The sequence below is a fragment of the Euphorbia lathyris genome, chromosome 1 (assembly GCF_963576675.1).
Source record: "Euphorbia lathyris chromosome 1, ddEupLath1.1, whole genome shotgun sequence".
Taxonomy (NCBI): domain Eukaryota; kingdom Viridiplantae; phylum Streptophyta; class Magnoliopsida; order Malpighiales; family Euphorbiaceae; genus Euphorbia; species Euphorbia lathyris.
The window spans coordinates 74680715-74696689 of NC_088910.1; the positions used below are offsets into that span (position 1 = coordinate 74680715).

Here is a 15975-nt window from a genome sequence, read left to right on the forward strand (position 1 = left end):
TATTGGATTGTTTATTGAAATTTTAAAGTCAAATGATAATATTATCGGATTTTGTTTGGTATAAAATCCAAATTATTCAAGAAAATTATATATATATATATAGATTTGAACCCTGGTCACTTCACTTATACTACATACTACTTACCAGTGAGATAATTGTTTTTCTTGTCTTTTATGGAGTGCACAACTTAATATATCATTGTCCATGTAGCTTCTATTGTTTAATATTTGATACATGCACTTATTAATATCGATTAAATGTGCATAATAATGAATTATTAATAAAAAAAAAGAAATGTGCATAATAATGAATTATTAATAGAACAAAAAATCTAAAAATATGATCAAATTTTTTATTTATTTAATTTCTCTATATATTTTTTATAATTTATGTTTTAAAATGTTAAGGACGATGTATAAAATAATGTTACATATGTTCTAAACTTTATAATTTGTGTTCTAAAAATTAAGTATAATGTTTAAAAAAATCAGTAAATATCTCGATCATTTTTGCATTTGTTCTATAATATAATTTATAACTCATGTTCGAAAAAACGTAATAAATGTTCTAAAAAACATAACGTATGTTCTTAAGTTTATAGTTTGTGTTCCAAAAATTAAGTATAATGTTCTAAAAAAATCAGTAGATATCTGGATCGTTTTTTCATTTGTTCTATAATATAATTTATAACTCATGTTCGAAAAACATAACACATGTTCTAAAAAAGCATAACATGTGTTCTAAAAAATATGTCGTACGTTCTAAACTTCATAGTTTGTGTTTGTTCTATAATATAATTTATATCTCATGTTCGAAAAAACGTAACGCATGTTCTAAAAAACATAACATATGGTCTAAAGTTTATAGTTTGTGTTCCAAAAATTAAGTATAATATTCTAAAAAAAATCAGTAGATATCTGGATCGTTTTTTCATTTGTTCTATAATATAATTTATAACTCATGTTCGAAAAAACATAACACATGTTCTAAAAAACATAACGTATGTTTTAAAAAATATGTCGTACGTTCTAAATTTCATAGTTCGTGTTTTAAAAGTTAAAATATATGTTCTAACGTATGTTTAAAAAAATATATTTTCTTATATAACATAAATTACAAAAAAAATATAAAGGAATTAAATAAATAAGAAATTGGAGCATGTTCTTGTATTTTTTTCTATTAATAATTCATTATTATGCATATTTAATCGATATTAATAAGTGTATGCGTCAAATATTAAATAATAGAAGCTACTATCATAATGGTATATTAAGCAGCGCGCGTGATATAATATATAAGAGAAGCAATTGTCTCAGTGGTAAGTATGACGAAGTGTAGATAGGAGTGTCTAGGTTTGACTCCCACTAGCAGCATTTAGTGTTTTATTGATTTTTATACTCAAAACGATGTAGTTTTGAGTGTTCTCGTCATAAGAAAGTGTCATCACCTAAGAAGAGGTTCTCACTTGATCCCTCCCAAACCATTATTCCTTCTAAAAAGAGATATTTATCCATGATTAATGTGTAATTAATGATAATTAATGCATGATTAATGTAGGAGTGAATATGCAGATAATGAAGAAAAGGAAGGAGTTTCTAGCATTATGCCACACCACGTAGACCATGGTGAGATACGCCATAACGAGATACGCCCGATGAGAGCGAGTAGTGGAGACCCACCATAGCTCTCAAGGAGAGCGTACATACGCCTTGACAGATCAAAGAATACGAAAATGCGTCTTTATTACCATCCATGAATGAGAATAAATACAATTAAATGACAATTAATAGCCATTAAAGGGGAATAAAGGCTTGACTGTTCGAATACCTCAACTCTGAGGGTTTCAATGCTAAATGTTGGGATTAATGGAGAATTGATAGCAATTAAAGATGAGTAATGACATGACTCTTCACCTGCTTCCCCATTAATGCTGAAGGTTACAGAAACCTATATAAATATCCCAGCTTCCTAGGATCAAAGGTACACTTACGATTCTCTACTTTTGTGCTTACAGTTTATTCTCAGAAATATTACTGACTTTGGCATCGGAATGTCCCCGGTCGATCCCAACGGCGCCTCATAGGGAAGTGCTCGGATCAAAGATTTTTCCACAAGTTATCATATATATATATATATAATTTATATTGTTATATGTATTAAATTAATTAGTTTAATTTTTTTTGTTACATGGAGGGATAAATGCTAAATGTTGGGATTAATGGAGAATTGATAGCAATTAAAGATGAGTAATGACATGACTCTTCACCTGCTTCCCCATTAATGCTGAAGGTTACAGAAACCTATATAAATATCCCAGCTTCCTAGGATCAAAGGTACACTTACGATTCTCTACTTTTGTGCTTACAGTTTATTCTCAGAAATATTACTGACTTTGGCATCGGAATGTCCCCGGTCGATCCCAACGGCGCCTCATAGGGAAGTGCTCGGATCAAAGATTTTTCCACAAGTTATCATATATATATATATATAATTTATATTGTTATATGTATTAAATTAATTAGTTTAATTTTTTTTGTTACATGGAGGGATAAACCCGAAAACTAACTGCTAACTAATCTAGGAAAGGAAATTCCTGAATTATCTTGATCTAAGAAAACCTGGATGCCTGCAGGCGGCACACCACACTCGTGATGACCCAAGGCTAGAGAGCCCGCGAAATTTGCCATCCAATCAGCAACTTGATTACACTCCCTGTAGGCGTGCTGAAACCTTACAGACCAATCTCTTGCCCACATCATCTTGCATTGCTTGATTAACCAGAAGTATCTGTGACGGGTTACCTCTTTCTTGATTAGCCTAATAACGACTTGTGAGTCGAGTTCCATGATCACCTTTTTATAGCCCTTCGTCCAAGCATAATCCAAACATAAATAGACCCCCCAAAGCTCGGCAAGAACTGCTGTGCAACTCCCTATTTGCCAGGAAACCCCTTGCCAAATACCTTCCGCTGTCCCGAGTTAGGCCCCCCATACTCGCTAGACCCGGATTACCCTTGCTGGCCCCATCCGTGTTTATTTTTATCCAATCTCTCTCCGGCGGGTCCCAACCAATACTGATCTCCAGACGTTCCCGTATATTCCCTTCTTTTGCTATCAAGAACGCTCCGACGGACGAGGCGGTCTGGTCTTAAATGAACTGAAAAATATTGTTTGGTCTCCTGAACTCTGGATCAAAAATTGCCGAGCTCCTCCATCTCCAAAGCCACCATAAAACAGTAACAAACCAAACATCCCATCTCCTGCCTTTCCATTGAATTTTTACCTCCAGGTTTCTCTGAATCCACGACTTCAAATCCCCGGAGAAAAAGTCGCTAATCACACTATCGGGTTGTAGCAGCGCCCAAACCTCCCTTCCCCGCTTGCAGTCTCGGACGACATGGATTGCTGTTTCCGGAAGTGAGTAGAAGCTACACAGCGGGTCAGAAGTGATGTGCCGGTGGACACGCATCACGTTGGTTAGAATGTTCTCCCCTGCATGTAACCAGATGAAATATCTAATCCTCTCCAGAACCCACAGTCTCCATATCAGGTCGTAAATGAGTTCTTTTGTCAGTGGGTTGCCTGGCTGCCGATGCAGTTGGTAGCCGACGCAATGGTGAAAGTACCGGACGGAGCTCTCGGCCAGCTCCACTCATCTTCCTCCCATGTTTCCTCAAAAATCACGTAGGAGGCTATTTTCAGAAGCCAACCAGCCGGGATGAAACTCGCAAACTCCGCCCATTTCCAGCTCGAAGATTTATCCCAGTAAGAACTGACGCTTCTAAGTTTGGCCTCCTCCAGAATGCTTCTAATTGCTATTTCCTCCAGCGTCTGATCCTTCGCCCATCTATCTGTCCAGAACATACACGCTTCGCCATTATTCACAATACGACCGATTCCCTTCTTTAGGACTTCAGCCCCTTTAACAAGGCATTTCCAGGGGTGGCTACAAACAGGGCGATGACGAAACTGGTTGAAGCCAATACGTTCGTTGGTGTATTTCTTCCGGAGAACCTGTGTCCAAAGGGTGTTTTCTTCCATCAGAAAACGCCAGCTGAGTTTGGCTAGCAAAGCTTCATTGAAGTCCCTCGTGTTTCGCAAGCCCAGGCCTCTTCCTCCTTTATCTTGGCATAGTGTGTCTCATTTAACCAATCTGATCCTTCTCGAGGAGCTCGTGTCTCCCCAAAGGAAGCCCTGGTGTAAACTATCCAATTTTCTGCAGGTACTTTGCGGTAAAATGGCCGTCTGCATCGCGTATGTAGGAATCGTCATGGAGACTGCATTGACCAAGGTCGCACGTCCCGCAAGGGAAAGAGTATGCACCTTCCAATCGCTGAGCTTGGCCTGAACTCGCTCAATAACCACAACAAAAGTCTCCTTTCGGACCCACGAGTGAAGGAGCGGAACTCCCAAGTGACGCCCGAGCTCCGTCGTCTTTCCGATGCTCAACTCACCGCAGATCAAGTCTTGCAACCTCTCTGAGATGTTCGTTGAAAAGCAAATCCTGGATTTATGGAGACTGATGCACTGACCTGGCACGTCACAAAATTTATCCAAAACTCCCTTAACAATTCTAGCTTGTACCACAGAGGCTTCCGACATGAGAATTATATCATTGGCGAAGAAGATGTGCGATAGGCTCGGGCCTCCTCGAGAGATGTTTATCGCTTTCCAGCCCCCTGTTGTAGTTGCATCCGCAATGAGGTGGCTTAACCGCTCTTATGGGATGATTGAAATTAATCTAAATCGATGATTAGGAATTATGTATTAGGTTGAAACTAAAAGGTTTGAATGACCGGATAACAATTATTTAAAATAGAATTGGAGAAAAAATTATCGGAAGATATGAATTTGACTGAACTTTTGAGCTGAATTTGAGAATTGGAATTTGAAGAGTATGAACTTGAATTGAACCTAGAATTGAAGGATGTCCTTGTTAAGGAAGGAACAACAAAACTACTCGTCTGCTTCCCACACGACATGTCGGAAGAACCACACGGCGTGTGGAATGTATTTTTAGCACATACCAACAATTTTATGCCCTTATCTCAATCTTTTATTAAATTATTCATTTGTTCCCAAATACTTTGAAAATATATTTTTAATGAACAAAAACACAAGAACGATATATTTACCAGTTAATTAACCTATTTACAAAAGCGAACAACTAAAAGAATCCAAAAAAACAAAAGTAGAAAATATGAACAAAATGGAAACATAAACATAAATACTTTATTTTTACTATTACAACAACAACAACAACAACAACAAAGCCTTTGGCCACGAATAGTCTTATGGGCTATACTGTAAGTACAAAATCATATTATCGCTTCATACAATAAAATAGTCAGTAACATTTCTTTAAGAATGATACGAGTTTCATGCTAGGGGCCTTCTTTTCACGATTTTCTTTCCAAATAGAAAAATGTAATAGACTATGATCTAAATAAATAGACAAAGTTAAAAAGTAAAAACCATGTGACTTCTTCATATGGCAGGAAAGCTGAAGTAAACTGATGATAAGCAAAATCATGGATTGCGAAATTGATCTTTTGTTCGAGTTAACAAACTCCATAGAGATCATAGGTTGTGGAAAACATGAGTTGTTGGAAGAAGCATTGAAGGTATTTTCAGGGCAGATTCTCGTTGAATCTTTTACTGCCCCCAAACCATGATCGTATAAGTTTTCATCATCCTGACTGAATTGCGAATTACAGTTAGAAAATATCTTCATCTTTTTCTTGAATTTCTGAAACTTCTTCTTCTTCGATATCAGAATTTTTCATAAAATCTTCTGATTTTAAAGACTTTACACGAGTAAGAGATTCTTCTAGAATAAATTATTGTTGAACCTCTTCCTATTGGATGCCTGTTAAGCCCAAAATATACATAAAATATCATTAATATTTACATCAGTTTTGCTACGAAATCGTACTATTTATATCTCTTTAGCGTACTTTTACTTCCGAATATGTTTCTTTCTTGCAAAGTACCTAAATATTTGGTAAAATCCAAATAGGAACGAAAAGAGTTTAAAAACAGAAGAAAAACCCTACAAAAGGAGTCAAAGACGACGAAAATCAAACGCACCGAAATACGGACGAGGTCAGAGACAGAGGAAATCACTCCGTGTCGCGACCGAGAATCCTCCATTCTCGGTCGCGACACGCGTCGCCAGATTCTCCCCCTTACCATTTCGAAGGCTAATATTTGCTCCCCCATTCTCGATCGAGAATTTACATTCTCGGTAAGATCAAAAATCTTAAAAGGGCTAAACATACACGTTCGTTCACAAAGAAACGCGTTCGTTAGATTGGATAAGATCGCCTCTTCGTAGCAGACACGTCCCTTAAACTCGACTCTTCAACATCTATAAATAAAGAGTTGAATTCAGAGTTGAAGATATATAGAAAATTGAAGAGAAGATTAGTATAGAATTAATGCAGAAATTCTGAGTCAAGCGATTCAAAGTTAGAAGTTCGATTCTGTAAAAAGCAATATGATGTACACACATTGTTTATTAAATAATTACAAACACAGTAGCATTTAGATTTGTTCATATTCGTTTACATTTTGGTAGTCGATAGACCAGTCGCTATTCCGAAGATTCAGCGAGAAGATTTAGTAGAGGATCCGCCCTTGAGCCTGACAAACTCTAACGAAACCCAAGGAAAGGATTGACAACCCGTTCGCTTGCAAGCCGTCGAAAGTTTCCATGCTTCTTGTTCTCTGTAAACTTGTATCAAATTCACATTTCATCTAATAAAGTTCATTCTATTTGATAGATTTTTATGTAGCACTTTGGTAAATGATCCGAAGTGAGTTCTGGTATTTTCATTAAAACGTAGTTGAATTCAAAATTTTTACAAGGAAACTTTGTTGAACACTTAGACAAATTGATATCTCGGTAGAGTATTAATTTGGTTAAGGTAGCAATCTAACCCGACCGTAGGAGGATTGTCTGCAGTTCAAAGCCTTTTAATTAGAGGAATTTACGTTATTTCATTTTTATAATTTATACAAAGTTTAAAGTTGTTTTCTTTGCTTAATGCAAACGAATACATTTGTTTACTTTTCTAAAGAACTAAACGTTTCTGTTTTGTAAATTCACCCTTAAATCAGAAGTGATTTCTAACATTCGTCATATTCTAATCTAATTCTTATTCTAGCTATTTCAAAACCAAATCCAATTAAACAATTTTACATTTTATAAACCTTGAAAGTAAATCTAACTGATTCAAAATAAGTTTTCGTTAAAAGGCGTTCCCTGTGGGTTCGATATCTTTTATTACTACAAGTGTACACCGTGCACTTGCGGAAAACGCTCAACAAGTTTTTTGCGTCGTTGCCGGGGAATCGTCAAATTTTTTGAAAATTTAGATTTTTCGTGTTTTATTTCGAATCTAGGTTTACATATACTTATTCAAACTTTTATAATTTAATTATTTTAAATTACTAACATATTTATTTTTCAAATTCTGTTTTGAAGGTAGTTTCGGTTCGTGCAAGATTTCAGGTTCATGCGCAGTTCTCGAAGTTCAGGCATTGCACCAAATCCTTTAGACCCAGAGATTGGAAAAACCATAGAGAAAAACAAGAAAAACAAAAACAAACACAAAACTCCCGTAATAACAAATACCGAGCCAGAGAAAATGGCAAATCCACCAACACTTATGGATTACGCTAGGCCAGGAGTGGCCGGTGTAACCAACAACATAGTTAGACCCAAAATTGTCGCAAACCAATTTGAAATTAAGCCTGCTTTGCTTAATATGTTGCAAAATAACGTAACATTTCATGGGTTGCCTAACGAAAATCCTAACATCCATTTGACAAATTTTCTTGAAATTTGTGACACTTTTAAAATAACAGATGTGACTGCCGAAGCAATCAAACTTCGCCTTTTTCCTTTCACTTTGAAGGATAGAGCCAAAGAATGGTTAACTTCTATGCCAGCCGCAACATTTGAAACTTGGGAGCAATTAGCCCAAGCATTTTTATCAAAATATTTCCCATTAGCAAAAACCACAAGAGTCATAAAAGAGTTAACATCTTTTTCTCAAAATGATAATGAAACTCTTTATGAGGCTTGGGAACGATTTAAAGAACTTCAACGTTTATGCCCACACCACCAATTGCTTGCTGAACTTTTAATGCAAACATTTTATAATGGATTAAATCCTACAACTAGAGGTTCATTAGATGCTATGTCTGGAGGGTTATTCATGAAGAAAACATCAGCCCAAGCAAGAGAACTTTTGGAGGAAATGGCAATCAACAGTAGTATGTGGCATGCGGAGCGTGGACATATACCAGTGGCGAAACCATCATCCTCAAACACATCATCGGTTAAAGGTATAGTGAATCTTGATCTAGTTGCGATGTTACAAGACCAATTTTCTGCCTTATCGCACAAAATTGATAGGTTTATGGCACCATGCGATTCTAATGGTAATCCAATCCAGACGGACATGGATTATGAAGGTATGAGCGAGATCAAACAGGTAAATTTTGTCCAAGGGCAAAACCAAACTAATAACCCTTATTCCAATACATATAATCCTGGATGGAGAAATCATCATAACTTTAACTGGAGAGATAATAATAATGATAATACGAATGTTAATCAAAATCGTACCACTAATTATCAAAATCAATCATGAGATATGATTAGCACTTTATCTTCTAAGATCGACAAATTTATTGATGCTATGAGTGGAAAAATAAGTAATCACGACGATGGTTTTAAACGGATCGAAAATAAATTCGATCAGCTTATTAAAAACCAATCATCTAGCATCCATAATTTGGAGGTTCAAATTGGGCAACTCGCTAAATCAATTCCATCCCGCAAAGAGGGAAGTCTTCCCAGCCATATGGAGGAAAATCCGAAAGAGCATGTAAAGGCTATCACTCTTCGCTCAGGGAAAAACTACTTAGGTCCGGAAATGCCCGAAAATTCAACTTTACCAGGAACTGATTTACCGAAATCCAAAGAAGATGCATTAAACCAAAAAGATACACCAATACACTCAAGTACAAAAACTTTTGTACCCAAACCACCTTTTCCACACAAAGTCCGAAATAAGGACTATGACAAACAACTTTTAACATTTTTAGACAAACTTAAAAATTTGCACATTAATTTGACATTTATGGATGCGATTACGCAAATTCCCAATTATGATAAGTTCTTAAAAGATTTAATTTCAAAGAAAATAAGTTGGGAAGGAATTTCATCTATTTCGCTAACTGAGGACTGTAGTTCAATAGTGTCAAGTACTTTGCCTACTAAACTCAAAGATCCCGGATGTTTCACCATTCCGTGTAAATTGGGAGATATCGAATTTCCAAGTTGTCTTTGTGATTTAGGAGCAAGTATAAACTTGATGCCATTGTCTATTTTTAATAAGTTAGGTTTAAAAGAAGATATCAAACGTATCAATATGGTTTTGCAATTAGCAGATCAAATCACTAAGAGACCATATGGTATAATTGAGGATGTTTTAGTTAAAGTTGACAAATTTATTTTTCCTACCGATTTCGTTATATTGGATTTTGCATATGACGTTAATTGTCCATTAATTTTTGGTAGACCGTTTATGAACACGGGACGTGCTCTAGTTGATGTGTCGGAAGGGAAAGTAGTATTAAGAATAGGAGAAGATAAGATCGAGTTTCATATGAATAAAGCAATGAAATATCCTATGGAGGATTTCGCTTGTATGAAACTTGATTTAGTCGAAGAATGTGTTAATGACATTATTCAAAAAGAAGAAATAATAGAACCTATAATAAGTGAAGAATTAGAAGATAAGGACCCAGAGCCTTTGATTCGAGAAGATGGACCAGTTCCGCCTTCGATTATAATTCCCCCTAAATTAAAACTTAAAGAATTACCCAACCATTTGAGGTACGCTTACTTAGGCGAAGGCGATTCTCTACCTATAATTATCTCTAACAAGTTAACACATGTTCAAGAAGAAAAATTGAAGGAAGTTGTTAGAAATAGGATAGGAAGTATGGGATGGAAAATTTCGGACTTAAAAGGAATAAATCCTAGTATCGTAATGCACATGATTCACTTAAAAGAAGATAAGCCACCTAAAGCGGATAGGCAAAGACGCTTAAATCCGAATATGAAAGAAGTAGTAAAAAATGAGATTACTAAACTTTTAGACAATGGAATCATTTATCCTATTTCGGATAGTGAATGGGTTAGTCCAGTCCATTGTGTACCTAAAAAGGGAGGCATAACTGTTGTAAGGAATGACGAAGGTGAATTAATACCTACTCGAACCACCACCGGTTGGAGGGTTTGTATAGATGATGGGAACCTTAATAAAGCAACTAGGAAAGATCATTTTCCTATACCTTTCATTGATCAAATGATCGAACGGATAGCTGGTCATGCTTTCTATTGTTTTCTAGATGGTTAGTTCGGATTCTTTCAAATATATATTTACCCGGATGACCAAGATAAAACAACCTTCACATGTCCTTATGGAACATTTGCATATAGGAGAATGCCTTTTGGTCTATGTAATGCACCAGCAACATTTCAACGTTGTATGACTGCAATTTTTAACGATTTCATTGAAGATATCATGGAAGTTTTTATGGATGATTTTTCCGTTTATGGAGATTCTTTCGATGCATGTTTACAGAACTTGGATAAAGTTTTGTCTAGGTGTGAAGAAACGAATTTAGTATTAAACTGGGAAAAATGTCATTTCATGGTTGACGAAGAAATTGTTTTAGGTTATAAAATATCTGAAAAAGGATTAGAAGTGGATAGAGCAAAAACTTCAGTGATAGAAAAATTACCCCCTCCGACTACTGTTAAGGGAGTACGGTCATTTTTAGGACATGCAGGTTTTTACAAACGATTTATTAAAAACTTCTCTGTAATTTTCAAACCACTTACTGATTTACTCATGAAAGACTCAACCTTTGATTTCAATAAAGATCGTGTCAAAGCCTTCGAAACATTGAAAACAACTTTAGTCAGTGCACCCATTATTGCTAAACCCGATTGGGATCTACCTTTTAAAATCATGTGTGATGCAAGTGACTTAGCCGTCGAATGTGTTTTAGGTCAAAGGAAGGATAAGAAACTTCATGTTATTTATTATGCCAGTCACACACTGTCAGGTGCACAATTAAATTACACCACAACCGAGAAGGAAATGCTAGCGGTAGTTTTTCTCATGTGATAAGTTTAGGTCATATTGTTAGGTTCTAAAGTTATTATTTATACCGATCACGCAGCTTTAAGATATTTATTTGCTAAGAAAGATGCAAAACCACGTCTAATTAGATGGGTTTTATTGTTACAAGAATTTGATATAGAAATTAAAGACAAAAAGGGAGTAGAAAACCTTGTCGCTGATCATCTATCAAGACTCGAAGATGAAAACGGTCCTATAGGTGAGACTATCGGTATACGAGATGATTTCCCTGATGAATATCTCTATCAAATAAAAAGTGTCATGTTGCCATGGTATGCGGATATCGCAAATTATCTCGCAGCCAACATTGTTTCGGAAGGATTAAATTTCCAACAAAAGAAGAAATACTTTTTTGACATTAAACAGTATTTTTGGGAAGATCCTTTCTTATTCAGAACTTGTGGTGACGGAATGATTAGGAGATGCGTTAGTAAAAATGAATACGGGTCTATAATGTCAGAATGCCATTCTAGTTCTTATGGAGGACATAAAGGCGTTAGTAAGACAATAGCCATGATATTAGAATGTGGATTCTTTTGGCCTACGTTGTTTAAGGACGTCCGTTCATTTATTATTCGTTGTGACAAATGCCAAAGAACAGGAAATTTAGGAAGGAAAGATGAGATGCCTCTCACGAATATGTTAGAAGTTGAAGTCTTCGACATGTGGGGAATAGATTTCATGGGACCTTTTCCCCCTTCTTCTGGTAAAATTTACATATTAGTCGTCGTAGATTATGTTTCAAAGTGGGTTGAAGCAATTGCAAACCCGACGAACGATTCTAAGGTTGTTGTTGGGTTTCTTGAAGATATATTTTGTAGATTTGGTTGTCCTAGAGTCATTGTAAGTGATGGCAGTACCCATTTCATAAACCGAAGTTTTGATATACTTATGAAAAAATATGGAGTATGCCACCGCGTGTCAACACCATACCATCCTCAATCGAATGGTCAGGCAAAGATATCAAATAGAGAACTCAAATGGATTCTAGAGAAAACGGTTTCGACTTCAAGAAAAGATTGGTCTTGTAAACTCAACAATGCGTTATGGGCATACCGTACTGCATTTAAAACACAAATAGGAATGACGCCATACCGATTAGTGTATGGGAAAGCATGTCATTTGCCAGTCGAATTAGAACATAAAGCCTATTGGGCTATTAGAAAACTTAACTTTGATTTACAACAAGCAGGTAAGAAACGTTTGCTCAACTTAAATGAGTTGGATGAGTTACGTCATCTATCTTACGAAAATGCAAAAATATATAAAGAAAAAGTGAAAAAATGGCACGACGCCAAGATTAAAGTCAAAAACTTTAACATTGGGGATAAGGTGCTGTTATTTAATTCACGGCTCCGTTTATTTCCAGGTAAACTTAAGTCCAAATGGACAGGACCATATTTAGTCATTAAAACATTTGAGAGTAAATTACACCAATAGTACCTGAACTTTATCCTAATTCACACTTTGGTACCTAGATTACATTTTGTCCCGAAAATATACTTGAACTAACGATGACCGGATAATTTAGTATATTTTACCGGTCAATAACCGGTCAATACGGGGTTGATGAGTAAATTACACTAATGGTACCTAAACTTTACCTTATTTCACAATTTGGTACCTAAATTTCATTTTGTCCAAAAAATACACTTCAAGTAAAGATGAATCGATAATTTAGTATATTTGACCAGTCAACGTGAGTTTGACCATTTTAAATTAGAAATTTAGACCCATCATATACTCAATTAACATATACAATACTACCCTTTAGCTCTACATATATATTAAAGGGTAGTATTATAATTTTATGTTAATTGGGTTTATTGTAGGTTCTAATTTTTAATTCAAAATGGTCAAACTCTCGTTGATTGGTCACCCCGATCAGATGTACTAAATTATCCGGTCACCTTCACTTGAGTTATATTTTTAGGACAAAAAAATCCAGGTACCAAAGTGTGAATTAGGAAAAGTTCAGGTACCATTGATGTAATTTACTCAGACAAACTTGCATTGACCGGTCATTTACCGGTAAAATTTACTAAATTGTCCGGTCATTGTTAGTTCGGGTATATTTTTGAGACAAAATATAATCTAGGTACCAAAGTGTGAAATGGGTAAAGTTAAGGTACTATTGGTGTAATTTACCCAAACATTTGACTATGGATCTTCAGAACTTGAAGGACCTGACGGAGTTCGTTTCAAAGTTAACGGTAATAGATGCAAAATTTATTACGAAAATATTTCAAATAAAGAGATTGCGTTCATAACACACTTTCCTGAAGATTAATTCGTTTAAATTTAATATACTTTGTCTTTGTTTTGTTTTATTTTGTTTTGTTTTTAGTTTTAGTTTAGTTTAAATTTTTACACATGTCAATTTTATAATTTTTTAGTTATTAGTAGACTTTATATTAAGATTTAAATGCATAAAAATATGTTTAAGTCATGATTTTAATTTAATTTTAGGTCAATAGTTCGAATTAGAAGGAATTTGGTGATTCTCAGCCGAGAATTTGGAATTCTCAGTTGAGAATTCACATTTTCAGAATTGTCAAACAAGTAAGAAATTTCTGAACTTACTGAGAATTTAGATTCTCGGCCGAGAATCAGATTTATAGGGTTTCGACGCCTGATTTCCACAAGGAAATCAGCGTGTCGCGACCGAGAATTGGGATTCTCGGTCGCAACACGGGTATTTTCTGCACCATCAGACCTGTTTCTTCTTTCTTCTGCAGACACAGCTTTTCAAACTCGAAAAATTGAGTTTTTTTCAAACATTTTGAGATATGAATTTATGACTTTTCTCATCAAAACAACACCTCTTTTCGTCCTATTATTCCTATAAATAAATCTTAGAAGTTCAGAATTCTGTTATTCATTTTCTTTTCATCTCTGTCAGAACAAAATTCTATTTTTTTTTCTCAAACACTCCATTACCAGAAAAGTTACAGAAACATTTTTCTTCTTCATTCAAATCATGACTACCAACCACAAATCCCCTAAGAAACTTGCTGCTTCAAGCAATAAGCGTCCCGACTTATCAAAACAATATGGTGCGCCATTTCCTATCTTCAACCATGACGAAGGCAAGCGTTACTATAGGTTTCGTTACAAGTTTTTCGTCGGTATGCTATATATGGACGAGTTTTTAAATAAACAACTCGATATAAGCGATGACATGAGTCGCTATTTGGAAAGATTGGGATGAACCAAATTCGCCAACATGCAGTTTCGTATAATTGGAGACTGGATTCTCGAGTTTTATTGTACAGTTCGTTTTGTGAATAAATGACGAGTGCGTCTTAGTTTTCGTCGAGATGGCGAAATCTTTACTTTTGGGTATCCTGAGTTATATGCCTGGTTTGGTTTTCCCCCGAGGGATACAATCAAACGTCATCCTGGAAAGGATATGACATCCACTGCTATATGGAGGATGCTAACGGGATTTTGGCGTTTCAATCCTCGACTCGCCTATAACCAATCCTTTCACTCCAATTCAATACTGTATCTACACAAATTTCTGTGTCACAGTCTGTTCGGTCGCACATTTAGCAGTGTGGTCAGAGACACTGATTTATATTTCCTTGGAGATATATTCCAAGGCAATACAGTTGATACTTCCAAGATTCTGATGGAGGGTCTTGTTGCCGCTTCTCGATCCAAGGATAAGAAGATTGGTTTCGGCAATATAATTTGTGGAATAATTCTCGGTACCAAGGGAACCATTTCTGTTCCTTGGAATGAGGATGAATCTTTTCCGACGCTGGATTATGAGTTTTTAGAATATGAAGGCCTCGTGAAACGTGTTTTTAGAGCAGGCCCGCATTTTCTTTCTGCACCAGAACGTCAAGCTTTTGTGCAATTGAAAATTGAGCGCTATAGGGCTAGAAAAATCCCGATTGATAGGAATGAGTATATAGAATAGTTTATGTTTGTTAGTTTTCATTTTGTAAATATTTGTGTGTTTTGTGTTATTTAAATACCTTCTTTGATTTTATGTTTTGTTTAAATTTTGTAAATATTTGAATCAATAAAAACTTCTGTTCATTAAATAGTTTATATTTGATTCAATTTCTTATTTTGATATTGGTTTATCTATACTCAATCCATTTCGTATTGAATATATCTAATTAAAGTTGCTTATAATAAGATAATAAATAAACCACTATAATTTCTATATTTTGAACTCCCAACATATGTCCATAATTTCATCACATTAATCCATTTATATTCCATATCAATCAATTAAGCTTTAATGAATTCATGAATTTTTATTTATTTTCATAAATGTAGAAACATTTAAAAAATTACATAAATAAATGCACATTAATGTTTCGTTAAATTCTCATTAAGGCATTTATATTTCATAATTTTTTCCAATTAATAAGGACAACCCTTTGGTTTTCCTTGTACTTTAATGCTTTTCATTTATAATTTTGAGTACAGGTACAGTTTTACTAAGGTTCAGGACATATATAATCAGAAAATTACACGAACAGAGTCCAAATGCGCGAATACAGGTCACCAGGGACCAATTCTCGGCCGAGAATTATTAATTCTCGGTAAGATCAGCAAGAACAGACCAATTTCAGAGCGAAATACCCTCTGAAATTGCCGTGTCGCGACCGAGAATTAGGATTCTCAGCCGCGACACGCGTGCTGTAGGCATGGGTATTCCGATTTTTGCACTATTTTTGCCCCTTTTCCTATTCATACTCTACCTATACTTAACCCTATTTCA

At 35.2% G+C, this 15975-nt stretch overlaps 1 non-coding gene across 1 annotated transcript; it reads right to left on the minus strand.

Moving 5' to 3' along the window:
* Window positions 1-8030: 8030 nt before the first annotated feature.
* LOC136215986 (small nucleolar RNA R71) lies at window positions 8031-8137 on the minus strand. Its single transcript, XR_010682986.1, has one exon. It is a non-coding gene; the product is annotated as a small nucleolar RNA R71 (small nucleolar RNA).
* Between the last annotated feature and the right edge of the window lie 7838 nt (window positions 8138-15975).